We start from the raw sequence: 27684 nt of genomic DNA, 5'->3' as shown, positions 1-27684 counted from the left end.
GGAGGGGCGGCCCAGCCGGCCCGGTAGCTGCGGCCCCGCGGCGAGGAGAGCTGCCCCGGCCGCTCGGAAGCCGAGCCTGTGAAGTGGGGGGCCCAATGGCGATCTCCCCACGCAGGCCTAGACAGGCCCGCGACGCCGGCCCCTGCGCTGGGGCGGCTGACGGCAGCCGGGCCTGTGCGGAGCGGGCCGTGTCCAGCGCCGGCAGCCCCGCAGCCCCCGCGGGCAGGAGGATGCCTGCGCCCCTCGGCCGGCAGCTGATCCGGCTGCGCAGCAGTCTCATCCTTCGGCGCATCTGCCGCCCTCCGCCTGTCTTCGTTCCCTTTTGTACAAAAAAGGGGTACTGCTACGGCATCCGAGTCCCCGAGGTGTGAGGCAGCTAAACCCGCCGGTATTTATGAGGCACTGTGCAAAAGCAATGGGCAGGGGGGCTCGAGGGGGGCACCAAGGCACGTTTCGGTGTTCTGCTGGCCAGCTAGGTAATGAACTGGAAGTTGTTATCCTCTAAAGAATTCACAGAAGATCCGCGGCTTGCTTCTCCCTCTCCCACCAATTAGGTAAACTGTTAAGGAAGGAATTCAAGTCCTTGAATATTTAGCAATTACTAAGGCAATAAAAATGTCAGCTTGACATATTTAGATGGAAAGCAAGACTTAGACTGTATAATAACATGTTGTTAATTTGATATTCTATGGCATGGAAACAAATGGCTGACCCTATAAAACACTGGAGCAAGACAACATCTCAAGGAAAGCAGCGTTACTCGTGTCAAGTGTTCACTTGATAGGTCGTTCTTTGTGTCAATTCAATTATTTCCAAATACTTCCTCTTAATGATACAACATTTCAATCTTTCTATTTGGCCTTCAGGAGTATAAATCTATAGTTACATAATCTGCCCATGAATATCAGAGTGAGAACTTGAAAACATTCAGGATGATAAAATGTGAGTGCTGTAAGACTTCTTCTCTTTGATCTGCGTTAGTGCCTCAGTCAGAGCACAGACTGAAATGAAATGGGATTGCCAGCCTCCTGACTTCACTGCCAGGAATATAAATCAACATTAAAGATGATTTTTAAATGAAACAGCAAGTTAAACATTTGTACAAACACATCATCAAATAGAGGTTATAGTGCCTCTTTTTAAACCTCTTGCCTGCTGGCAAAAATAAAACTGTTCCAGTGACATTTTCTCTGCTCTGCTGTGACAAGGGCTGCATAAATATAGACACCGTGGATTAGAATAGACTTCAGCAATCTTCGACTTCCTTTCTAGCAGCCTCTTCTGCAGACAGTTTTCCATAGCTATGGGTGAAAAACAGGGGGTCTAAAACTGGAATGTATGGCAAGATGGTGACAGTATAGCACGTCCCTGATGGCAGTAGTCATAGCTAACCTTGGGGAAAAGGCGTCCTGGCTGGAGGCAAGGAGACAGAGTCAGGATTTCTGACCCCAACTCCGATACAGATTTGCTGTGTGGGCTAGGATAAGTCATGTACTTTGAGATCTTCGATGGCATGTGCAATGCAAATGCAGGTTTTTCCTTCGGCTTTGCCTAGAGAAAGCAAGGAGTGTGATGAACTGTAATGCCAGCCTAGATAATTCTGATGCTTGCTTAAAGAGAAGTCACTCATGGCTCCAGCGGAGAAGCTGCTGGTGCCAAACCAATCAGTGTCACTCAGAATCAAACACGGGGCGGGTTTTTCTTCAGCTAGAAAAACAACAATTTGTCATGTTATAATCTAACGGATTCTTTCCATTTTTATGCTTTACATTCTAGGCTGAGCCCTCTTTTACCTTCAGGAAGTGAGGAGATGGCTGCTCCTTGCCCAGGAAGTGTGGTCAGGTTGCTGGCACACACCGGGCAGGCAAGGGGCTTGTGTCCAAGGTTGACAGGGGTGATGCTTCTTCAAGTGCGCACAGCACTTCAAGTCAGTCATCACTTGAAAGAGTCACAGGAAAGGAAAGAGGGGCAGCAGATGAAATGTTTGCAAGGTAAATATCCTCTTGGCGATATATTTTCTACATGAGTTACTGTCAATTAACGCATACAAAAACTCAATGCTGGAACCAAGAGAATAACACTCTAAAGCCTGGGAAAAGCTCCACGTGTCCTTCCTGGTTTCCCACAAAAAACAGGCAAACAGCTAACTAAGCCAAAAAATGCACACAGCTCGGTGGACATAGTTTTAAAGCAGTCAGGCTATTTTCTCCTCTCTTCTTGCTTTTCCTTTCTCAGCGTGTTACAACTTAGTAGGGTTCTTGCTGTCCGCAGTGTTAAACAAACACTCATGGGCACTATTGTGCAAATCACTCATCCCGGATAACAGATGGATTTTTACATTCTTTCTGCATATCTGAATCCATTATCCCAAGAGGGCCCAGAAGAAAGTGGGCATTAGCTTAATGCAGCTCTGAAAGAGGAACTGTCCAGGTCAGGAGAGCAGGAATGATGGAAAGAGCCATCTAAATTGCTAAATCACTTTGAGCCAGTGACCAAATCCATTTCAGCTGCTGGCCTGTTTGAAGTGAGCTGGTGACAGCCTTTAGCCCAGTTCTTAGTGATGTCCATGGCACAGTATCAGTTTATTTGCTGACAACCTCGTTAGAAAAGCCAGAAAAGCAATGGGCTTGGAGGGTTCCCTTCTTACCTCCGGAGCTTAGTCCCCCCCAGATCAGATACAGGGCACTCTGGTGTGGTAGATTAAATGGGCACAGCTCCATTTTTGGGGCTTTACCTGTTCCCTGCTTATTCCCTCCAGAGCATGAGCCTCTAGATCTACTCCTGGAGCTCCTTTCCCCAGCACTGACGTCATTCGTATGTAAGGAGGGAAGAACAAAGACAGCACTCGCCTGTTTTCTTGTGTGATTTTTCAATACCCATTTCCCAATCCCAACGTCCAAAGTAACAACATCCTTTCAAACCGCCCCCTCTTGAAATGCCACAGTAGTCTAACAGCTGCAAATCAAAACACCTTGTAAACAAGTGACTGAAATCCCGTGGGATGCCCGAGGGCTTGGGCACGTCTCAGAGTGATTATAGTTCCTGCTATACAAATTGGAGTCCATGTAGCACAGTTTGTGCCAACTCCGAGCTCTTGCTTTTTATTTTTAGTCCTGTTTGTCGAGGGGTTCTCATGATAAAAAGAATGATGTTCGGTATCAGTGATACACAGATAAAATTAGATAGTAGCCGGAAGTGATCGTACAACTAATCCTCCCCACTGAGACTTTTTCCACAGGATTTGTGATCCTGTGGGCCTCAAGGACAGCTTTTCTCTGGGTGAATTTCGCTTCCCATCAGCAGGCAGCTGAAAAATTGGACTCGCATGGGATGTATGTGGTGAGTCTCATGCAAAGAAATGAATGTCATTGTCATTGCTGATGCCAACAGCTGGGACCATCTGGGACACTAAAGACAACATTGTCTAGATATGTACAGCTGATCGAAGGTTGTTTTTAGCAAGCCTCTAAACCTTCTTCCCTTTTTGGGGCAACAAAACAGGGCTTTTGCGTTCCATGCATGGGGTTTTGTACACAGAGCAGCTTAAGTCGTCAGCAGGGCTCAGTCCTGAGACCTTCTAGTCCCACAGACATAAGTCACCCACACTGATGCTGAAGACATTATTCCTTTCTTTGGAAGAAGAAGCTCCCTACAGGGAGGACAGGATAGAAGGTGCATTGGATTACATCTCTAAAGCAGATCTTCTCTTGGGAGAGCAGGATCAGTTCTCATTTGTTTTGGCTTTTTTTTTTCCTCTGAACTTTGGATTGCTTTCATTTTTACTACACTGTAAAATAGGAAAATACAAGAGGTTAACTGGTCAGCAAGCACTCTCTATTGCTTAGAAACATGGAATGCAACCAGGCAGCATACCTAGTGCACCATCAAAGGAAGGTGGGATTGGTGGCCATGTAGCACAAAGGCATTTAGCTGTGGCATTGTGGCAAAGAAAGAGTGAATCAAAAAGAAATCTGTGAACCTGTAAGGCCAGGTACTCTTAAGCAGGGTAGGTAAAGGCAAAGGGAGAGGATAATTATGTAATATGAACATGGTGTGACACAGATAGGAAATGGAATTTTTTCCTCCTATAGCTTATTGGAGGAGAATGGCTCAAGTGCCTGGACATGGTTCATTTTATGTCAAAAATCTACTGTGGAATGAATTGGTGTATCACTCCCACCACTTCTTGGCAAGGGAGATATCTTCAGCTTTAAGCCAGAGGGATCAGCTCTAAGGGAAAAGAAAACAGGCAGGTTCAAGTGTGGCAAGTGGATGTAGTCCTGCCCATTTTTTAATTCTGGAGAAAAAAAAATCTTCTAGAGAACCAGAAGAAAGATAGGGCTTTCTGCATCCCATGGCCTCCCTAAAGACTTTCTCACTTGGAGGAAGGTCATAGGGTTCAAAGCTGTTTCTCAAGTGCTACTATGTAGTATTGCCTTGATGTCATGCATCATTATAAACAAGTTATTATTTCATTCAGTGTTTTGGGAAATGATGGGACTGGAACAATACACCCACAGTAGTTCCCTCCCTTATCCCAGCAGGCTCTTTAGTGAGCTACTTATGAGCTGTACCTCACTCACTGATGGCTGCCTGTCTGTCTTTGTCTGGTAATAGTGTCTCTGGGGAATCTGGAGTAGGAATATTGATGGATTTTATGAAGGGCAGAGAGCTGGGAAGGAGGAGAGGGACATAAGTTTGCAGTGTCACGTGGTTTGATGGCTGCTTGATCTGAGAACCCCAGGCTGAGAAGGCCCCAGGGCTTCATCGCTGCAAGCACTGAATGCATCATCGCTCCTTTTTCTACGCGTTTGTGCTTCTGAAGCCAGTCAGTCATTTACACCTGATGGGATAGCAGAAAAACAGAGTTAAGCAGAGCAGTGTTCCATTCATTTCTGTCTGCTTAGCTCAGGTTTGAGCTAGACCTGGGATGAATACTTAAAAAACATAGGAATCATCATAAAGGAACAAGTACTAGAAATGAAGTTCAGCAAGAGCGTATGTAGAAATCTGTTTGAAGTCTTAGGCTCTTGCGTAACTGTCTCTGGCTAGTTCCCTAAACTTTTTTTCATCTGCTGTAGTCTCCCTAGATCTACTTTACTTAAAAACACACAAGCAATTTGAAAGTCCTGATGACGCACAAAGTGCATGCTGTGACCTTTGCGTAGTCTCTGCAAAAAGATTGTCTTTCCTCTTTCTATTTCATAAGCACTGTCCATCTGGCCTTGCCCTGTCACATCCCCGGATATGAAGAAATACTCTCCCTCCTGTGGAGGGGAGGCATTCCATTAGGTTAACAAGATAAGGACTGTAGCAATATTCACAGGTGGCCTGTTGTAAGGGATTTGTTGATCAGTGAAGGTATATGTACACTCCAGTCACCTTTTAGCGCATGTTAAACTCTTCAGTGCTGTCAAACTGCTAGGTCAAATAATTTAACGGTAGCTTAAGCTAGCTGGCTGGAAATATTCCTTGTCTGACAGAGAACAAGCTATTTCCCCACATCATTAGATAGACCAAGATATTCTTAAACTGCCCACAAAACAAAGCTAGACTGAATCACATGTTTTTGCCAAAAGTTATCCTACCCAAAGGAACCAGAAAAAAAACATTCACCTTCCTTTTTTTTCCCAACTCTTATAACATGGGCTCTAACCTCACCATTACAGGAAAAACTGCTCTTCCCAACTGTGAAGATCAATAAGAGACTAGATGTTGCTCCCTAAAGGTAACTGATCCCGTAACTCTAGTCCAGTTCTTTAAGGGTGCCTTGCTATCTAGTCTAACCTCAGTAAGTGTCCGAGGGGCATAGCTGCCTAAGAATCATATATAAAAATAAGATGCAGACCTGGTCCCTAGCACCTGACCTTAGACAAATTCCTGTCCAAACATTCTGCCTGCTCACACGACCCAGTCCATACTCCAGATGGAGTGGGAGAAGACTGGTGGGTTGATATTCCCAGCCCTGCCCTGCACTAGTTTCTGATGACCTAGTCCTGGGTGACTGAAGATCTCACTGCTTCCTCGGTACAAAAGTACTCTTGCATCATTTTGAAATCATGATGATCCCACTGAAGAGTGCACATAGTCCAATACTGTCTGTAGTGACCTCATGCTTATATGTAAAATGGTGGTCAGGGCATTTCACACTAGCAGTAAACCAGAAGGATTTACTGGAAAGGGATTAAATTTGTTTTTAAAGTGTCTGCAGAGCCAAATCAATCCCAAGGGTTTTCTAAGCTGCCGAACAACCAGAGGCAATCATTGCACTTCTCTGTTGCCAGTTGCAGCCTTTTACCTCTTCTAGGCAGGGACTGTCTTCTACTCTGTATTTGTACAGCTGCTAGTTTTGCAGGGTGCCGCCCCATCTGATCCTCTGCACCAATATGATGGTATTGGTGAGCCTCCACTTGCAGCACAGTCAGCAGGACACCACCCCAGCTGCCCTCCTGTCTGCGATACCTGTGGGTGAAATACAGGCAAATGCACTCGAGTTGGACATACATCTGACGCCAACTGCATCTGGCAACCACTCCGGCACTGCAGAGGACTGCCCCAGGATTTCTAGTTATTTATAATTCAGAATCAGATTGGACCCAGTTGCTCCTGGTTAGAGATCTTTTTGCAATAACAAACTAAGACTACATGAAGAGCTTAAAAAAGAATTTCACCCCTCTAGGGCTAAATTGCTTCCACTTTTATACAACTGTCATATCTTTAAAGGGCAAACCCGGAAAGCTAACACTGAAAAATATAACTCTACAACCGAGATTATCTGCCTGCCCTCTCTAGGCAATCACATCTCATATCTATAAGGTCTTTCACAGTGAAAACCAAAATTCAGGCTAAGTGGATGGAAGATTTATGTACAGAGTAGGAAACAACAGCTTGGGAGGAGGTGTATTTGAATGCTGGAGCCAGTTACAAAGACAAACCTCAAACACCATACGACTGCTTTTACATAGCATCTCACTCATGTCTGGTAAAATCACTCCATGCTCACCCAGACTTTGCAAACTACTAGTCACCAACTGAGAAAGGCATGGTGACGTACATGTTACGGTAGCATCCGGCATTGGCAAACAATCCACTTCCATATGTAGCTCAGGATCCATTCCAGACGTTTTATAACTGATGTATTTTTCATGAAATAATAATTGGAAAGCAGGGAGAATAAAAACCCTCTGTACCAACTTACCTGTCCCACGGGAGGTCTCATGCTGATCAACTCAGCTTTAGGGAATTTCACCAGGAGCAGAGTTACACAGGAACATGAAGAGGTCACACCTTCTCTACACTTTTTGTGAATATTCCCAGTCTATGATGAGAGAGCAGGCACACTTCACATAGTGGCTGTATTCAGCCCTGATTATATACTTGGATTAATAATTGAAGCACTTAACCCCAGGGCAAATGGATTTCCCTGAAGAACACAAACTATGGAGGGGAGAGCTCAACTTGTCAAATGTCAAGATGTGGACCTGCTCATAGCCCTATGTTCAAAAATTTTCCTACGAAGAACATTTTACTCTTTTCAGAAGCCTAGGGAACCCAGGCTTTAGTGTCAATTTTCCTCTTACCCCCGTTTGGGGACAAGAAGTGGAAGGGGAGAAAGGAAAGGTGAGGAAAGGAGTAAATATTTTTCACTGTCTTTTTTTTTTAATTAAAAAAGCTCAAGTAATTTACATAGAAAAGTCTAAGGGTTTCAGATTTTCATCCAAAAAAGGACAATTTTCATATTTTTTTTTAGTTCTGCTTATGGAAAATATTCCCTGTTGGTGGGGTTTTTTTGTGGTTTCTTTTTCCTTCTCTTTATGTGCAGTCAGGACCCAGCACTGCATTGTCTTCAGAGAGCAGCACACTGAGACCAGTGACTAACTGGTACCTTGACAAGAATCCTAGCCCATTCTTCAGCCACAATAGTATCTTACATCTCCAGCTGCTATGAATGCTTGGGAGGCTCTTCCCCAGGACTGGGCTCTGCATGGGTCCCTCCCAGGAATGATATGAGAACAGACTTTCAGAGCACATAGCTGAAAGGTCTCCTTCATCGAGAGAGTTAAAAAAACACTGCTCGCTCATGACTCTCTGCAGTTTGCTTCCCTCTTCCCATTAAATCTCCTGGTGTTAGCTATCACTGACATCACGAGCTGTCAGACTCTGTAAGAGCCTAGACGATCCTCTGGGGTGCACACCCCTGAAATGCTGCTGTGACGGAATTCTGCCCTGCTGCCAGCAAGTCTGCGGAGGTCCTGATTTTGGCCCTATGTGGAGACGCTCAGATACAGCAGCGACGAGTTCAGCTTAAAGGAGCTGTATGGTCCTTTGGTCAAACACACTCAGCTGTGAGTAGAAGTGAGAGCAACAGCAGGTTGGTCAGTGGTCCTTCCTGAGGGCCAGGCTGTACGGACAGTACGCGTTCATGGACTGCAAGGGGAAGTAGGCTTTTGCAGCAGCTGCGAATGGCAGATGATCTGCATTGCCTCTACTCCATGGTAAGCACCAAAATCGTCACGTGAAGTGAAGTGAGCGCTACGTTTGCTTTGCAGCGGCAGTGCAGAAGAACGAATAAATTACGTATCCAAGGGCTTTGGTAATACGAGAGTCAGAAGTAAGCTTAGAAATAGGGCATTTGTGTCTCCCCACTGCATATGTTCATATCACATGCAGCTATACCCCTTTCAATAAAATCCCAAGATTTAGAGAGACTGAATTGCTGTAGGCCTCCCGGGTTCATTCAGTCAGATGCAATTTATCATTTAACCTTTCTAAGCGAATCTACCAGTTGCCAATCTTGGCTTCATTTTCTCATTCTTAGAACTGCTGAGCAGAAAGGTCAAATCGTGTGAAATACAAAAATAAGCAAAGGCCATTTGACTGATCAACAGAAATTAGGTAGGAGTGGCTGAGGTTCTTGAGCAAAATTATGAATTTTCCAGTGTGACTGTGGCTGTCCAGAAATCCTGGGCAGTGGAACAGCACACACAGAGAGACCATCTTCCACTGCATTTGCATCCAGCACTCCAGCCACTTTGGAAACATGTGCGATTGACCCATATGCATGGCTCAGAGTTGTCACTGGGGAAATGCTGCATCTCCCCAGCCTCTGACTCTCCTGCAGGAAATGACACCCATTCCCAATCAGGCTGAACAAAACAGTCCTGGCAATGGGTTGGTACCAGCAGCTGAACTGTTTTGAAACTCTAGACTAAAATTCCCAAAACAAAGTGGTAACCACCAAGGCCTGGATCTTCAGCTGCATGGCTTTCCTACGCTCATTGGCATCCTCGAGAGGTTTCCCACTGATTTCAGTGAGTTTTGTGGAGGGACTTTCAGCTAAAACAAAGCATAAAGAGGTTGGGCTGAGGTCTTAACCTCATCCCATCCAACCTTAGATACTTAAAGCCTCATCAAATGCTATAGTCAACTAGGGGTATGTGCCACTCCACAGAGCAGATGAAATCATATCTCTTTTCCTTAGCTGTAGGTTGGCATGAGAACTGCAGTTTGGGTCTTTTAGTTAAGTGCTGTACATTAGGCAGTCCTGCTGTGTGGTCTCGAGCAGTTAATTTTCTCTGTACCTCTTGGCAGCTCTGAGATAAGGACAGTTACATTTCCCTGTTTGTACCTCTTGGCAGCTCTAAGATAAGGACAGTTTTATCTCCCCATGTACAAAAAAGTTGGTCTATGAAAAGAAAGCTTTATAGAAACACAAGGAATTATTATACTTCAGCAAAGCAAACCCACTGTCAAAGGAATCCACACACATGGACTTCTGTCTTCACCAGTCCCTCTCTTCTCTTCCAGTACAACCACATTACCGCATTACCAACTGACTGTCAGTTCTTGAGCTCCTAGCAATTGTTCATTCATACTTATTTCAGCTCCAACTAGTGTTCAGTCTAGAGGCTAAGAGCTTTCTGCAAGATTGGTTTCAAGTAGATATGCAAAGAAAGGCAGCTGGGCAGTGGGCCTATTTCCCTTCTAGCAGCTTTTGTTATGATTTTAGATGTGAAATCTGCTGATGGGGTGGAGGCTGAACTGATTTTCTGAACTGCCTTGTTCACTGATGTGAAAACCTCCTCTCTTAAAATGAATCAGACCAAACCCTTATGACATTATCCCATGATCCAAAGAGTGGCTTTGCATTTGGCCACAAGAAGAGCGGCATATTTTTTTTTTTTAGCTACATGGAACTGGGAATGTTTCAGGCAGTGACTCTATTCAACGAACTATACACAGTCATGACTGAAGGAACTTTTCATTTCCCTGTGAATTACCCTGTGCAGATCAAGCAGCCTTGTCTAATCCCTGTTCTAGCCTTTAAAGTTGGGACACTTTTAATTTTTTAAATTCTCTGCCAAAATCTATTTTTAAAGTTGTTATTGCGGTAGCTGCCAGATATGAGGATGCAAATGCCTCCCCTCATTTGTCTAAGGGAATAAGCGAGTGGGATCGCACAGGCATAGACTGAATCTCCCAGATGAGGCTCCTAAAGCACTGTGCAATCATTAGTGAGTTAAAACTCACAAACTCTTCCTGAATTAGTGCTAAGTTCCTTTCACTGGTGGAAGGCAAAGAGGGATAGGCACAGCAAGGGGCAAAAGGCATCTGCAAAGAGGATTTTGCTCCTTGAAGAACAAAGGGAGTGAAGGTGTGTCTTGTAGACAGTGATTTACTCAAGGTGATGTCATCCCTAGGAGTCTTTCCATTGATGTCCTCAGTCATTACAAGCATCATAATTAGAGCTTGCTGAATAACATTCACAAATGGTCTATCGGTATGTTCAGCACCTTACCTTCTGCTATCAGTTTTGAGTAACTTGCTCATTGGTTCAGAGATTACGAAGTGAGAAGGAGCCACTGGCATCATTAGTCTGAGCTCCTGCATACCATAGGCTGCAGGATCACACTGTATTGCTTTTTCTAATTTTTTTTTTTTTTAACATATTGCTAGCAAATGGAGAAATCTACCAGAAGCCTTATATAAACTGGTTAATTACTCTCACTTGTAAAAAATCATGGGTTTTTTTCTAGTCAGGATTTGTCCAATTTCAGTTCTCTGTCATTTTTTTATTTATTTGTCTGCCAGTTTGAACAGCCCTCCATTATCAAACCTCTGTTTTTATATCAGCACTGAGAGATTGTGATCAAGTCAACCCTTCACCAATCTTTGTTTAAGCAGATTGAGCTCCTGGAGTCTTTCACTGTAAGGCATGCTTTCTAGTCCTTTAATCAGACCAGTATCTCTTCTCTGTACTTTTTCCAATGTGTTATCATCCTTCTGGAATTATTCACAAATAACCTTTTCATTAGTCAAGCCGTTCTTCAGATGGTTGAATAATATTTGCCTGATGAATTTACAGTAACCTTCCTATTGGTTGGTTATATTGTTTGTGAGTTGTTAACATGAACAGCTTCAGAGGTCTCTTCTCCTACAGCTCCACTGGCCATAGAAGACATTTTCATGTGTTGTTAGTCCTTCTTCTGGACAAGCTACTATGCCATCTGCCATCAATCCCAGCTGAGCACAGTGAGACACCAACATGCTAACGTGTAAAAATGTTCCTGCGTCTCAGGATGGAAAGGGACATAAAAACCAGCCACTCTTGGGTTAGCTCTGCCCTTCTTGTTTCCTGCAGATTGCCAGAATCCTTTGGTATGCAAGAAATTCTGAGAGAGAGAGATATTATTATATGTCAACCATACTCTTGAACTGGGGAACTCCTGAAAGAAGGGCATGTTTATCACCCCAAGAGGCTTCTTAAGTGGCTGCTTCAACTGATGCTAGTTACTGTATCTAGTGCTTCCTAACCTATCAATCCCAGTGATTTATTTTAATTACCAGGCTCCATGGCAAGTGATTGACATACTGAGGTATTTGTGAACGAACAGAAGGCTGGGGTGACTTCTTGGCAAAGATTCAACACCATAGAAGGCTATCCTCTCTTGAGAATGTCCTCACTCATTCTCATCTACATTTGAAAGAGCTAGATGCCCACAAGAAAACTGTGTCTATACAACAATTACACAAATTTTAGCTCAGAGAGTATCAAGTCCCTTCTTAATTACAAATTAACCTGACTCCCTTCTCCTTGGCTGCAATGTTTTGCCATCATTTGCTGCAGTGAAACAGGCTGCAGAATTTCCCCTTTAGCTTTTCGTTAGAAAGCCACTTGTTCAATTTCATGTTCGAGGCTTCAGCTGAACTCTCCTTTCTTGCCAGCACGTTTCCATTGAACACACAGCTTGGTGAAGAAATAGCCCCTTCCCTATCCTGCAGCCTCCCCGACCCTACTTCCTGCAGCCTCCCCTGACCCCACAGATAGGCAGTTGTGGTTGTGTTTGCTCTCGGTCTCTCTGAAGCCATTGGGGATCTACAGCCTCAACTCTCTTCCCTGCTACGTGACACTCGAATCCCACCAACCTCTCCTCCTCCAAGTGAAAATCAGGGTGATGGGAAAGCTCACATCCTTGGGTCTCACTCTCTGCAGTTTTGGACCCTTGCAAGCAGCTCTCAGTGCCATCAGTATGGTAAAAAAGAGCCTCTTTCTGCTACTTTCAGCTAGAAGTTCAAAAAGCCACAGCCACCTCCAGGCTTTGATCTTGAGCCAAAGCCAAAGCCAGCCTCCTTTGTTCCCCAGACATTTTAGTTTTGCTTTGACAGCCACACGTGCTCTTCTCTGTGCTTTCCCTCTTCTCTCTGTTCCCCCTTTTCAACCCCCAACTCCCCAGACCTTGGCTGGGAGTCTGCAACCTTATCATCCCTGCAGGAGAAGGTGTGTATGAACTTCTGCTTCATAGGTCACCAAGACAATGCTGGACCAAGGGAAGGGGGCAGGCAGAGCCCAGGTGATTTGGCCCCAAATGTTAAGACAATGGGCTTTCCTGCCATTGTTTTCTGTCAGTCTGCCTCACTGCAGGAGGAGATGCACACTCTGTCCTGGTGGCTAAAAATGCCCGAGAGGGAAAGGGAAGGGCCATAGCAGACATCTGGGGCCGAAGAAGAAGCGATTTGTTAACCACGTGTAGCCACAAATGGAGTTTTGAGGGAGGGGACTGCAAATAGCAAACTATTTCCAGATGCTCAAAGTAAATTCAAACATGCCACCTACTGGACCTGAACTTGGAGACTTGGTAGAGATGGGACAAATGGCACTGAAAAACCAGGGAAGATGAGCTTCCACACTCCCCAAGGATTTCTTGTAAAAGATGGTCCCTCCCTCACCTCTTCTTGGTTTCTGGACTTTATGATCAGTGTCCTCAACTCCACTCTGCAGAAAGCTTTCATATAGCCAAAAGCTGAAGAGAGCAAGGCAGAGGGCATGCAGAATTTCCCCAGAAGCTCTGTGGGAATAGTCTTTCTTGTATTGCTTTTCAGAAGGAAAACACATCAGAGCAGCAAAAGTACAGGCTTTTTAATGTGGAATCTTGAGTCTGCCTCTCCTCTGCCAGAGCCTGCTTCATGTGATGTTGAGCAAGTAGGGCACATTTTTAAATGCATCCCCTAGTTTGGGATGCTCCAGCTTCAAACATAATGGTCTGTGGTTAAAAGGTGCTGAGCAACCTTCAGGGTTGTTAGTTTCAAAATATTGGATGGTCAGCACTTCTGGAGCTCTTCATGTCTCAGTTTCTTGGCCTCTGAGGAAACCCTGGAAGTGATGACAGAGAGGATGGTGAGCCATTTGCCCTGGGTAGGGAAGGCAGAGAAGTCCATGACTCATTACCTTCCTATGCATCCCAAGGTAGTGCAAGTCACCGCTAGTGAGCTGTAAGCCCTCAGGAACTTTGTGTGCTCCGGATCTGATGGAACTGAAGAAGGCAGAATTGAGGGGCACATCTGAAGTACTGCCATGAACATCCCTGTGTGTCAGAGCTTTGTCAGCTTGCTCACTTGAAAAACTGCCTGCATGGCTCATCATAGGCAAATGAAATCAAAGGAAAAGAGAAATCAAAACCAACCTAATAGCAAGGCAGATAAATGTTCTTTCATACTTCTTAAGTGCCACTGAGAGCAAAGCATTATCATTACAAAAACAGCTGCTATTTGTTTAAAACCTTCCTTAACATTTGCGGTAGGTCACTTTGGTCATTTACGTTCCATTTCTTCCCTAAAGCTGTGCCACAGGGATTTGGGCAGGGGTTCAAGTACCTGGCAGCTGGAACCATGCCCCTACTAAGCCACCTAAAGACTGACATTCCAGGCCTCCCCTCATGGAGAAGAGCCTTGGTCCCCTAGCTGAGCTTCAGCATCCTGAGTACAAAGCCTGTCAGATTTCATTGTTAACGAGTGAGGAAATAAATTGGCTCTAATTATTCTGTGAAGAGCTTAGATGGAATTTTACAGGGAAGAAGCTTTGTCTAGAGATTATAAGAGGAGACTCTGAGCCAGGATTCCCAGGTTTTATTTCTGGTTCTGCCCCTCATTCATTGAGTGGCCCTGAGTGAATGTTATATCTTGTTTTCCCCCCATCTGTAAAAGGGGTGATGATATCGAACTTCCTGGCATAAGTGTTTCTAGGCTTAATTAATTAACAGCAGTGAAGCAATCTGAGTTTTCAGTTGGAAGATGCCATAGTAATAATAAAATATTCCTAGCTGCCTTTGGTATTTGGCATTCTCATTCTTTTTCATGTATAGATGACAGCCCTCAATGAGAGAGAGCAGAGCTTTCAATCTCCTAACTGGTGACTGGGCATTAAGGAAAACTGGTGTGTAACGGGGTAATAAATTCACTGAAATTGCATTTCTTCTCAGGCTGTGAAGAACAGACAGACAGACTTTTTCTCAACTATTTGTTAGTCTAAAGTTTTCAATTAATTGTTTTATGCAAACAAATCCTTTTGCAAATGATTCACCGTGACTTTTGTTTGAGTAGTTTCTACTTGTGCAGAGTGATTGGCCAATCAACTCACATGGTATTGTGTCTGCTCCTTAAGTGGATAACGCTCACGCTCCCAAATACCTTTCAAAACCATACAATCACAGAATTGCTGAGGTTGGAAGGGACTTCAGGAGGTCTCTAGTTTAACCTCCTGTTTAAAGAAGGAGGAGGTCTGCTATAAGATGAGAACAGGTTGCTCAGGGCTTTCAACAGTTGGGTCCTGAAAACCTTCAAGGATGGTGACTGCACAACTTCTTTGGGCAATACTTGACTGTCCTCATGGTGCAAATGCTTTGCCTCATAGCCAGCCTGAACCTTTTTCATTTTAATCTATGTCCATTGTCTCTTGTCCTCCCACCACGCGCTATGGTGAAGAGCCTGGCTCCATTTTCTTGATAACCTCCTTGTAGGAACTGTCAGGCTGTTGTTTGTCCCCTACAAAGCCATCCCTTCTCCAGGCCAGACAAGCCCAGTTCCCTCAGCCTCTCCTCACAGGGCTCTAGCCCCCAGCCATCTTGGTGGTCTCTGCTGAACTTGCTCCAATGTGTCAACGTTTTTCTTGCATTGGGGGTCCAAAACTGGGTTCAGTACTCCAGTGCCTTCTGAGAACCTAGGGAAGGGGGATGGACACACCTGTTAACCTCCTGGCTGTGACTCTGTTAATATAGCCCAGAATGCCTTTGGCCGCCTTTGCTGCCTAGGCACACTGCTGGCTCATGCCCAGCTTGCTCTCTGCCTGGATCCCCGGATCCTTTTCTGCAGAGCTGCTCCTCTGCCCATCATTCCTCAGCCTGTACCGCTGCAGGGGCTCTTCCTTCCCAAGTGCAGGACTTTGCATTTGTCCTTGCTGAATTTCATAAGGTTCCTCTCAGCCCATTTCTCCAGCCTGTCCAGGGCCCTCTGAATGGCAGCCCTGCACTCAAGCATATCAACTGCCCCCTGCCACTTTGATGTCATCTCCAAACTTGATGAGCAAGCACTCCATTGCCTCATTCAGGCAACTGTTAAAGATGTTTAAACAGAACAGGCCCCAGGATAGACCCCTGCAGTACCCTACTTGTTAACAGCCTCTGGGTAGAGTACGACATATTATCCACTCCTCTCCAAGCCTGACCATCTAAACCAGTTTTTTACCTTCTGCTAGTCCACCCATCCAGACCATAACATCCTAACTTGAATACAAGAATACTGTGGTAGACAGCATTAAGCCTTGCTAAAGTCACAGTAAAATGCCTGCCAAGAAATCATGTATGAATAATAGCTACATATATTATATTTACCTGTGTGTGTGCATGCGCTTTTTGAAAACAGACTTGTGAACTACTGTGCAGCCACAGTCTAAAAGCCAGTCAGCATGGTAGTGAAGTGAGTTTGTATCTGAGAGTTCAATTTCTTGAACATGTGCTCTGTTGTTTTCCACTTTATGGTTTTCCATTTTACCTTTGACCAGGATTTTTTAAAGCAACCATCTTTGTCCTTACTTCAACTCCAGTCATGAGTCAAATGGGTCTCTGCATTTTACTGATGGAGCTACTTCTAGCCATAAGTCATTCTTTAAAGTTTTTCCTTCCCCTAACTTCAAAAGGAGTTCTAATCTTTTTAACCTCTGCTTTCCCCAGTAATGTCAAACATATGGTCTATGGGAGATATGGACCACCAACAAAATCATGGGAAGCTCATGGACTGAGAGAATGGATGTGAGTGGGACACTCCAGGAGAATAGGATTGGCTCCATGCCTGGCCTGTGCAGGCTTGTCAACATACGCAGTATGGATCTCAGGCACCATTCATTCTGTGTACATCTAGGCTTTACACTTAAACTGGATCTCCAGCTTCAGTCATCATGTCCTTGCTACTGATGTTCAGCTCTGTCCTGTGCCTGTCGTCTCATCTCCTGTTGTTTGGAGACGTAGTGCAGAGAAAAGTTTTCCTCTGCAATTGCGAAATAGAAGCTGGGTGTGCTCCTCATCATCTCTTCTTGCTAGCAACATTATTTTTCTCATGAAGTTAAGAATATGTTCTGAGAGCTTCTGGGTGCACAGTGAGGCCCACGCGTGGAGGAAGAGGGGGTGTGTGGCCATTTTTTAACAGGGTTGGGGAGCTCACTCCCTTTCAAAGGCTTGAGCCATTCAAGGAGGATGGTGCCTAGGTGAGCTGTTGTGCTGCAAAATTGGAGCCATCCTCTGTAGTACCTGAGTGGGTGCTACTGAACTTGAGTGCAGACACACTCAAGACTCTTGTTCATAATGGACAACATGGTACCACCCATGCCATGCTGAGGTATGAACTGACCTCTACCTAGCTGGAGAGAGGAGACTTTCTGAACCTCTGGTCCCTCATCTGTCAGAGATCTCCCATCCAGGTACTGACTGGCTAAAAAAGTTATACACAAAGGCTGGTGGCAGAGCATCCAGGAATGGTGCTACAAGGCAGGCCTCCCCCTTCTTTACAGTACACAAATTTCCAAAATCCCATGTTTGGGCTATTCTTCTAGCTTCCCCTCCTTGGACAATGTTAGGTATGTAATGACACCTGGCCAGATAACTTAGGGGAAATTGTTTTTTTCAGACTGGCCTGTCAACTCATGCCTGAAGCCCCATGTTGGGCAGTGTGCTGGAGTTGCACTTGTCCAGGCATCAGGTAGCACTGCAGCAATGAAATAAAGCACGTGAAAATCACCATATGTGAAAAATGCAGAGGTTGGTATTGGTGTCTGACACAGCCAGTGTAGCTTGGGTGAGGGGATGGCGGGATGTTGTTTTTAGCTGATCTCCCACCCGAAGTGCACCGAGGACCTTTGTAAATGCACAGCTACCTCCTCCCAACAGTACTCAGGTGAATGTCGTGGTAATTATTATTTCCATTTGCCATGAGGTGCAACAACTAGCCCAAGGCAGTTCATCGGGCTGCGGCAAAGCCCAGTCTTGTGACTCCTGGACCCCTGAATTTTCTGTGCAATTAAAGGCAGAAATCCTTCCTTTACCAGTTCCATGACACAGCACTCTGTGACAATCAGGCAATCGCCTGAACGGTTTAATGAGCCCTCTAAAGCCCTGGAGAGAATGGTTGAACTTACTGTTGGATTTTCCCACCTTGTTTTCTGTCAGACAGAAAATCAAATCTCTTGTAATGATCTTAGCTGTGAATGTAGGTACTGCAGCCTGTTGTTTTACGCCAGGGTTACTTACCAAACGTGGGTCCTATCGGAGTGGGAAGGGAGGCGATCTCATTGTGCAGCCTTCCTACCCATACAAGAATGTATTTGTGTGATGTAGCCACTCTCTTGAACTGGCTAATCCTCCTTCCCTTCCAGGATGGCGTCTGCACCGCTAGGTCTCAGTGTCAGAGACACTGTTTTGCCAACATCTGATGATGTTTCCCTGTGTTCAGGGAAGGGTCCTGCTCTTTACATGCTGGGGGCTGCAAATGCTGTCCGTGATACTGCCGTGAAGTGAACATGGTGTATCCCTTGGACATGGCGTAGTGACAGTCAGGAAGTCCTGGGGAGCCACAGGTGCTTACAACATGCCGTAGATACCGGCAGGTTTTGCCCAAGGAGTGGCCCACAGCAGGAGTGAGAAGAGCCCCCGTCGCCCTGGCTGTCTGCAGAGTGTCTGCAACCCACAGCCCAGCCGGTGTTTCCATGGTCACACTGCCCGCCCCGGGCCCGCAAATTCTGATCGCTTCAGTGAAAATAATTTGATGCTATCAGCGGAGATGCGGGGTTTGTGGTTACCACACCCACCCGCACAGATACACATGCTCCTGCAACCATCTTCTTTGTGCCATGGTTTCAGTACGCGAGCAGGCAAGTCTGCTTGTAAGACACAGTGGCGTGTCAGCCGGCGGGGATGGTTACAAACGTGGCTTTCTCCAGCTCTGCTTAACAAGACCTCCTCCTGCTGCTTGGAACAATGTGTTGTTACCACAACACGACATCTAGTTAAGAAAAGAAAGCCAAGCACAATCCACCCAAACTTCAAAACTTCTCCCTTCAGATTTTTCTCCAACAGATTTTTCACCAACAGATTTTTCTAGTCAGGTTCAAGTTATTTGCCAATGAGTGCTGGAAAAAGCCGTTGCTCTGGTTTGGCCTGTATTTATTTGCTGCCCCAAATCAACAGAAGGTATTTCTGGGAAGCGAACGTCGGGGGGTGCAAGAAAATGACATTGGCCTGTAGTAAAATTAAGGCTAGCTTCTTCGAGAGTTGGGCCGTGGTGGTGGTTATTTCGTAGTACTCCACTGCAGCTCCGCTTGCTGGGCTGATGTGTCTGGGCTGCACGCTGTAATTTCAGGTTTTGGTGAACTGAGAGCAAAATCCCAGAAGCCACAGGCAGCACTAGCCAGCCTCGGTGGGCAGGCTGTCTGGGTCACCTCTCCGCATCTCAGCCCACAGGTGAGATACGCTGGGAGGGCAGCGAGATAGATACTCGGTGCTTGTTCTTGGTCTTACTATTGCTCTTGCGGGACTCTGCTACACATTTGCAAGGGAGCCAGGTAGTGGATGGGTGTTGTACAGAACTTCAGTCTCCCAGTCTGTCAAGCTTGAAAGTTTTTCCAGCTTCCAATTTTGTCTAGAGTTTCTCTCTTAAGACTCCCCCCTTCTTCAAACAGAGCCTCAACTCTGGCTGGGTCCCAGAGATAGATACCAAATGGCGCTTTTTTCCCTTTCTTTTGCTCTTTCTTCCTTCTCGTGAAGCTGGCAGACTCTCCAAACACACATCCAACCAACGCACAGTGCATTCAAAAACAGGCCATCTGGCTGAGCACTCCTTGAGAATGAGAAGACAAGAAAAACAACCCTCTTGGAGCTGGCAGCCGAAAGGCAGGCAGCCCATACGTGGACTTGATCTCGTGGTGCAATCCAAGAGCCGTCCAATCCAAGGGCATTGCAAAAAAGCTCTTTCCTAATGAGCAGAATACGGCTGTCTCCAGAAGCGGCTCCAAGTCAACAATTTGAGTGGGATGCTGTAACTCTCCTCGCTGCACATGTGCTCATTAATTAAAGCCACTTTGGAAGATGCCCCCGACACCCCCGCCGGGGCTGCCAGCCTACCCTCCCCGAAACGCTGCTTGCTGCGTTGCAGCCCCCTGCTGGGCAGGGACCTGCAGATCCCCAAGGGAAGGCCGGGGCCATCAGCATCCAGCTCTTAACCGCAAAACGGACCGATTGCGTCACCGGTGAACAGCTGCGCGGGGAGTAGAGCACTGGAAGGAAGTTGCACTCCATTTGCCTTGCTGTCGTTTTGCTCCCCTCCGAGTTTGGCAACAGCCGGAGTGCTCCAGGCATAAAACCACTCTGGGCAGGTCAGCAAGCGACAGGGACGGAAGTGAGCTGAGCAACCCAATATTGCAATTCTTAGCTATTTTTCTGACAATTAAGGACTGGCCTCACCAAATCAGGGTGGCTGAGGTGAATGCAGAGCCATTAGTAGCCAAATCCCTCAACAGCAGGACAGGGAGCACTCAGTGAAACTAGTAGGAGATGAGTTTAAAACAGATTAAAGAAATTACATCACATTAGGTAGAGAACTTCTGGAAGTTGCTGGCCCAGCAGGCTGCAGGGGCAGACAGCCTCAGCAGGCTCAAAATGGGATTAGACAAATTTGCAGAGAACAGGTCCGTAAGCGGACACTAAAGGGAACAGGCAAGAGGTACAATCTAGCATCCCGATCCAACACAGGTGAATGCTGAGGAGACACAAGGGAGAGGGAAGTTGGACACTGTGCTCTCCCTGGATAGTCTCTCACCCCGTCCCAGTGGGGAGCAGAGTGCTGGGCGGGGAGGACCACTGCTCTGGCCCAGAAGGGCCGTTCTTCAGTTTTTATTGTAGGATTCAGTCCCTGTGCCAGCCTGATCTGAAGGTCATATGCACAGATTGTTGCCTCTTTAAATTGCCAGAAAGAAGCTAGAATCTGATTTTTCTCAGAAAGCTGGATTTGTGGAACATGTTTCCGTGAATGTTAACAGTCACAAGCCCTGGCTTCATCTGTTCGGTCTCCCAGGCATTACATTTCACACAGTGACTGGGCGATTCATTTGACCCTTTATCTTCTTACTTGGGATCTCCTTGTTTCTGCACCTGCCCTTTTAGTACTGATGGGAGCAAGGACAACTCAGCCTTTGGCAGATCAGATAGCTACATCTCAGCTATGTGTCTATGGGTTTCCAGTGGCTGGTTACAGCTCTGCATCTCCAGATGGCTATTTCTCAGGTTTCTGCTGTGGCTTCTTGCATGCCGTTGTGTTTCCAAGGCGAGGGACTGAAGCTCTTGACCTTTTGACTTTATTAACTCAAGAGTAGAGTTCTGTAAGTGACAAATTGCTTACTTACCTTGAAAAATTATGACAAAGGACACACAGCACCAATGCAGGTCCTTAGGAGCTCCGTGTTTCTTGCCACTAAGGTATCAGAGACATTCAGTGCCTCTTCCTTTTATCAACATGCAATTTAGTTGTCCCCAACTGACAAAGGTGAGGTCTAAAATTGAGATTTTGCATAATTATCTTTTTAAACCCACTGCTTTATAAGCTTCAACAATGACAGGGAGATGTTCCTAAACTGAAAAGAAAATAAAAAATAGGGATCTGATGGAGTCAAATATGCCCCTTCTTTGGCGCTGACTTAATTCAAACACAGGTGGCTAGTTCAGAAAAACCTGGAGGTGACAAGGGATAGAGACCTGTACTAAATCAGAACGAGGTGCAGCAGTGCAATTGCTAAATCCTACCAGAGAGAATGTAAGGAGTAACTGGGAGGCTTCAGTGTGGGAAAAAATGGGGAAAGGGGCACAACAAATTAGAAGGGACCTCTGGGTCATTGAATCTACTCCTCTACTGTCATGATATCCCACAACTGATAAAGATCTGTCTTCAAACAGTAAAGTTTTTTATTCCCATTGTTCCTCTTTGGAGGTTATTCTGAACTTCACCCTGTTGTTGTTTTGAAAGCTTCTGCTAGTTTGCAGCCTGAATTTATTTATGACCAGCATATGCCCATTTTAAGATCTTTCCTTTTTTAAACTCTAACCTGCTATTAGCCACATTTAGTAAAAGTTTTAGGGCATAATTCATCTCCTACAAATATGTGTGTTCTGTTATGCTAACATTGTCCCTTTTCTTTTTTATTTTTAACTTACAGGAAAGCAGAATAATATGCAAAGACAAGATGAAAACAGATGTTTCAGGTCTACATTACAATGCAGACAGAAATTTAAATCAGCTGAAGACATCAGAACAAAATGCTTTGTAAGTGTTTCTGTGCTATCAATTACTCAAGGGATAGTTACAGGTAATACGCCTTTCAGTACATATCGCTCCCTTTACAGCCTTTGATGTGATCTTGTGAAAGGTAGGTTCCCTTCAGGAATGTGCTCTGAGGTCTGAGGCGAATCAGCTGGAGCTCTGGGAGCATGGCGTCTCCAGAGACCGGGTTCCAAACTTGCTTGAGATGTTTTTGTAAACAGCACTATTGACAAAGAGAGAATATCAGGATATATTCTCATGATACTGAGAATACCAACCAGATATCAGTTGTGCTGTGGGAGCATCATTTGTGCTGTGTATTCCAATAAAATGAATTAAGCTTTCTTCAGGTCAATTCCAAAATTAGATGTAGAGAATGTCCAAACCATCACCAGTGAAAAGGATGCCAGTTGGAACACTTTTCTAGTGAAAAAATGGGTTTTGAGAGAACAGATATTTTCATAGAAAGTGTTCGCTGTCCTCCAAATGTGCCCCCCTCTCATAAACGCAAAAGCCTTAAAAGCAAAAGAGATTTTATTGTTGGCAGTTTGGGGATTATTCCCCTCCCTGTCCCCCAGCGTTTTCCAATGGAAAATATTCAGGGTTTGGGTTTTCATCCCTTTGCTGAAATGTCAACATTTTCCAAAGGGTGAAGAAGGGGAAAAGAGAAGAAAAGAAAAACATGTTCTGACCAGCTCCAGTCAGAGCCAAATGGCTCGGTGCTGGATTTGGTCAGGGAAGTATGCTGGAGGGGAGAAAATGGGAGTGTCTTGGTTCCACGCACAGCCTGGCTGGGCTGAGGGCTGCGTATCACGATCCATTCGTATGAGTCATTCCGGCCGACATTTTGCCAGGGGAGTATGTGTGGTGGCTTTTAAGCACTTCAGGTCAATACGTTAGTTGCAAACACTGCCTTGCTCCCTGCCACGGCCACTTCAGCTCTCTGTGTGCATGTGGGATGCACGCAGGTACACTCTGAGTTCAAGTCCTCCGATACTTCCATGATGTCTTTAACTCACAGAGACAACAGTAACACCTATCCAGACCTAAGAATTCAGCTGTCCCCCATTCATAAGAGGAGAAAGGAGAAAAATGGCATGTGCCTGTAAACACACATGATCGTCTGGGTCCTCTGCCCAGGTGACGCCATCTTGTGCTGTGCAGTGGCTGGAATTTAGCCTTTGAAAGCCCTGGCCAGCTATGGACGGGCTGGCCCTAGGTAGGGAGAAATACTGGAAGAGCCAACATAAAGGCTGCTGAACTACACATGCACATGCATGTGCCATCCTGCTTCTGGGGGAAAAGGAGCGGCTTCGTTTCCCCAACACGTTGCTGATCCCCAGCTGCCTGCTCAGCCTCCGCAAAGCTGTTCCAGCACTTGGGCACCTTCAAATCTCACAGGAAGACAAGGGCCATCTTTGCTTCTGCCTCTCCAAGGTGTCTCCCACAGCTGCAGTGGGGGAGCTGGTAGATGGATGCATACCCAGACTAGGTCTTTGTCCCCCTCTAGTGACTTGACTGCAAAAGAAGTTTTCTTGAGTACTCCCTCCAAGCAAGATGGTCATTATTTTAGGCCAGGATGTTGAATGGTTTCCTTTCTGAAGGCCAGTAGGACATCTAGGCACCACTAGCAGGTCATATAGTTTTACACACGCAGACATTATCCACTACCAATGTAAACAGTAATTAGGAGCTTGACTTTCTGCTCTAATAGGCCACGGGTGCCTGCTTTCCTCCCATGGAGGATGGCAGTCACAGGCTTCAGATGACAGCCTGTGCTTAGTCCTCCAGAAGACCCAGCTAGGACCACTGTTACCAGTGCAAAACCACATGCTCCCCATCTCTTTGTAACCAAACACTTGCTGAGTCACAGCCCAGTCACCCGTACGCTTAGCAAGTCGCGTCAGCCATCTGTCACCAGCACATCCTCCTCACCGCGCTGTGACTCCATGGGGAAAACAACAGGAGGCACATTACATTCGGCTGAGGAGCCAGGCTCTCGTGCTTCTTGGCTCTGAGTAACCCCTGGACTGCCTTCTAGTCAGTGGTGAAGCCTTTGGCTCCTCTTAGCTTGGCCCTTTGTCAGGGAAGAAAGTGACATTCAGGTTCAAACGCTGAAAGCTTTGCCTGACTAATGAGTGACTCCAAACAAAGCCAACTCGGGCAAGACATGGATAGCATTGTGCAAAATGTCCTTCCTACAGCCAGATCATATACACGGGCCGCCACACTGGTGTTCTCCTCCAACCAGTGTTTAAAAACCGGCACCAAAATATAGAGTGCCCTGTTTCCTAAGGCCTTCTCCCACCTACCGTGTCCACTAAAGGCTGCAAGAGCAGCCTTGTTGTGTCTCCTGTCCTAATTAACCCTCATGTTTTCCTAGGTTCTGCTAGAGGTGCAGCCCTGGAGGGCACGGCCCCAGGAGATGGGATCGCTTCCTGCCATGTGCCTGTATTACCAACCAGATGAGGCACTGCCCAGGTACGCGAGCCAGCCGGGGCAGGGGTGTGCAAGCAGCTCGGGGTGGGGTTCACACAGGATTTCACAAACCTAGACCCCCGCACTGCTTGCCACAGCCTCCCTGGCCGGTGCTCCCTGGCCTCCTTTCTCATGTGCTTGAAAGTCTGTTTTCCCCACGAGCTCCCTGAGGGACAAATCACCCACACCAGCAATCTGACCATCCTACTTTATCCTAAGGCGATGAAAGAGTGTGGAGTGGATGTGGCCTTTTTTGTTCTGGAGGAAAAAAGTGAACTCAATGCCAGGCACAGATCCCAGGCTGTATAGTTCAAATCGCGCTCAGAGCACATAATTCCCATTTGTGTTTGTGTGCACGCAGGGGAAGGGTGGGGGTTGGCAGGGGGGTGAATATAAGAATGTAATTGTCATAATTTAATCCAAAACTACTTCTTGGAAGAAAAAAAAAAAAAAAACAGGCCGACACAAAACAGCATGTTCAGTTATAAACACCACATGAAAGAGCCGTATTATGTTCTACTTGGTAACTGACATCGAATGTTAACGTTCTCAGCTGCCCACTACTGGGCAAAGGCCTTTCCAACGCCCCCCCCCCCCCCCCCCCGCAAACAAAAGCCCCCAGCCAAACTGCGGCGCAGATACCAATTTCTGAGGCCGCAGCAAAATTCCACATAGAAAGTTCATTATGGGCAGAGGAGGCAGGCTGGTAAACGAGGCAGCATGAGCAGACAGATAGCCATCTGGGGCTCAGGGCGCTCCCAGCTGCGCTGGGGACGGTGCACGCACATCTCCTGCAAGGCCATGAAGAAGTTGGCATGTGCCGTGTGAGCCACGGAGGGGGTTTTTTCCCCCCCCCAGATTTCCCATAACGGGCCAGTGTATTCCCCGAGCGGCGGGCCTTGCTGGCACCACGGCTGCTCCTCTCCAATTGACCGGGCGCTTGGCAGGCTGGGAGCAGTAGCAGGCAGCAGGAGCGGTGTCAGGGTCCTCTGTGCCCTTCCCTTCTCCTCCCAGGCCTTCAGCTGGAGTGAGTCATTTGGTGTAAAGGAAGCGCGGTCATTCCGGCTTGGATCCTCAGGGGTGCTTACCTACTTAACTCCGGATGGCACTGCACCCCCCAAAAAGCACCCAGGAACACCGGAGGGCTGATAATTCACTCGCTATTTCTTTTCTCCCTCAGGGGGATTCACCAGGCAGAATCGCCCTTTCTGCCCGTGGGACCAGGAGGCGACAAGGAAACGCCCTCCAAATCCCCGCTGTCCCCTGCGGTGGGGGTGGTTGGGGTCTCGTCCTAACTAGAGGCTCCGCAGAACATCTTCTGGAGTCGTTGCAATAGGATATCACGAAATAAATGCCTTCTGTTTGAAGAATATGTTTTTTAGCTTCACTGTAACCTTTATTTTTCGTGGGGCTGGGTGACATTATTAGCACCCGTGCTTACTGCTGAAGTGAAGCATCTTTGTTGTAGCGTGGGTGGGAGATGGGTTATCGTCAATATGGAGCAGATCTAGAGAATGGCTTCTGTTATTTACTTTTCTGTTCTTGTAAGATGTGCCACGCCGTTTAACAAAGATCCGTGTAGCAGAATCCAATTAAAACCTGAATTGTCACCCCGACACCCGTGGGAGATTTTCCTCGCTTCGGCTTGCACCCAGCACACCGCCATGTCATCGGTGAGGTGGACGAAGGGTGAGTCATGGTGATATCTCGGGGTAATACGGCAGCAAGCACAGCCTTTTGCCCCGGGGAGAGCTGGCAAAAGGTAAGTGCCCACCGCGTTGCGGCTACTGCCTCGCCCGAAAGGTGGAATTGAACCACTCTGTCGCTAGACAGCTACAGGTTTGAAGCCTGCACCCCAGACCACTGAGGGTCATCCGGGCAACTGAGACGCCTCCCTCCCTCCCTTATATAAACCCCCACCACTCTTCGCCGTGAGGTCAGGGTGAGGGGCGCTTTGCCCACAGGGATGCTCCCTCCGCCGGTTCCCGATGGGGAAACCCCCGGCAGTGGGTGGGGGTGCTGCGGTGGCGAGTGGGGCGCGGGTGGGTGCAGCCCTCGCTGCCGGCCCAGAAGCACCCGGGCGCTGCATGCAAATATGGAGGCCGGCGATTGGCTGTTCCCGAGGGAGGGGCGGGGCGGGAGGCGCTCCGGGGCGGGGCCGCGGCCCTGGCCCTGGCGGCGCCCCCCGGCGCGGGGCGGCGGGTGAGTCACGGCGCTTCCCAGAAGGAGCGCGGCCGCCCCGCGCCCTGCCCGCCGCCCTTCCCGGATCTCCGGGGGCCCTTACAACATCGGACGGGGCAGCTTGTGCAATGGGAGCCGCCCCCGCCGCGGCCCCGCTGCTGCCGGTCCTGGCCACCGAGGTGATGCGATCGCCCCCGGTTCCGCGGTCGCCGCGCCCGGGGCCGGCGGAGCGGCAGAGGCGATGCGGGTCAGGCTTTGTGCAGCCTTCGGCGCTTGGTGTCCTGACACCCGTGTGCCTTTCTCCCACTCGGGCTCGCTTCCCGGGCGCGGCAGCGGCTGGGGTGCGGGTCCGCGTTTTCTCTCCCCGTCCGTGGGGCTGCCCGGTTGGTTACGCGGGTGCGAATACAGCTGCCCAGTCCCTTAAGAGCGTGTAAATACGACACGCAGGGCTTGGCGGAGGAGGCCGGAGCACTGGCTCGTTTTGAGAAGTATCTTTTCCTTTTTTTTCCAGGGTTTTTGTGTTTTTTTTTCCGCAGCGGCTAATGCCAGATACTCTGGAGGAAGACGTGAATCTCCCACGAGATACCTCGCAGAACAATAATATCCTCTGGGAGGAAATTCCTCCCTGGCCCCCAGCTGAGGATCAACTTATGCCCTGAAGTATGAGGATTGAAAACACTTGTAATTTTATCCTAGCGAGTGTAACTATAGAGGCTATTTTCATAAATGTCTAAACCCTTGAAAAATTACTCACTTACTTGCCTCGAGAGATTCCTCTGAAGTGGAGCCATTTCTGCAAATGCATGTGGTTTCCAGTGATTTTTAATTAGATTATTGTTTTTGGTGTAAGCAACAAATAAAACTGTAGGCCCGTTCCCCTCCTGCTCACCCCAGGGA

The 27684-nt window shown here is 47.1% G+C and overlaps 1 long non-coding RNA gene and 1 other non-coding gene across 5 annotated transcripts; one reads left to right on the top strand and one right to left on the bottom strand.

Moving 5' to 3' along the window:
* Positions 1-37: 37 nt before the first annotated feature.
* On the top strand, positions 38-27522 carry LOC140650202 (uncharacterized). Of its 4 annotated transcripts, none has more exons than XR_012041885.1 (7): positions 38-365; positions 1777-1991; positions 3239-3339; positions 22025-22131; positions 24512-24609; positions 25787-26295; positions 27299-27522. It is a non-coding gene; the product is annotated as an uncharacterized lncRNA (long non-coding RNA). The 4 variants fall into 4 exon arrangements; XR_012041887.1 differs by having other exon boundaries at positions 38-388; positions 26156-26295; XR_012041884.1 differs by having other exon boundaries at positions 38-388.
* TRNASTOP-UCA (transfer RNA opal suppressor (anticodon UCA)) lies at positions 26400-26486 on the bottom strand. Its single transcript has one exon. It is a non-coding gene; the product is annotated as a tRNA-Sec (tRNA).
* Positions 27523-27684: the final 162 nt, after the last annotated feature.

This window comes from Ciconia boyciana, chromosome 3 (assembly GCF_034638445.1).
Source record: "Ciconia boyciana chromosome 3, ASM3463844v1, whole genome shotgun sequence".
Lineage (NCBI taxonomy): Eukaryota > Metazoa > Chordata > Aves > Ciconiiformes > Ciconiidae > Ciconia > Ciconia boyciana.
Note: the sequence above shows the minus strand (reverse complement) of the source record. Positions and strands in the feature narration are given on the sequence as shown.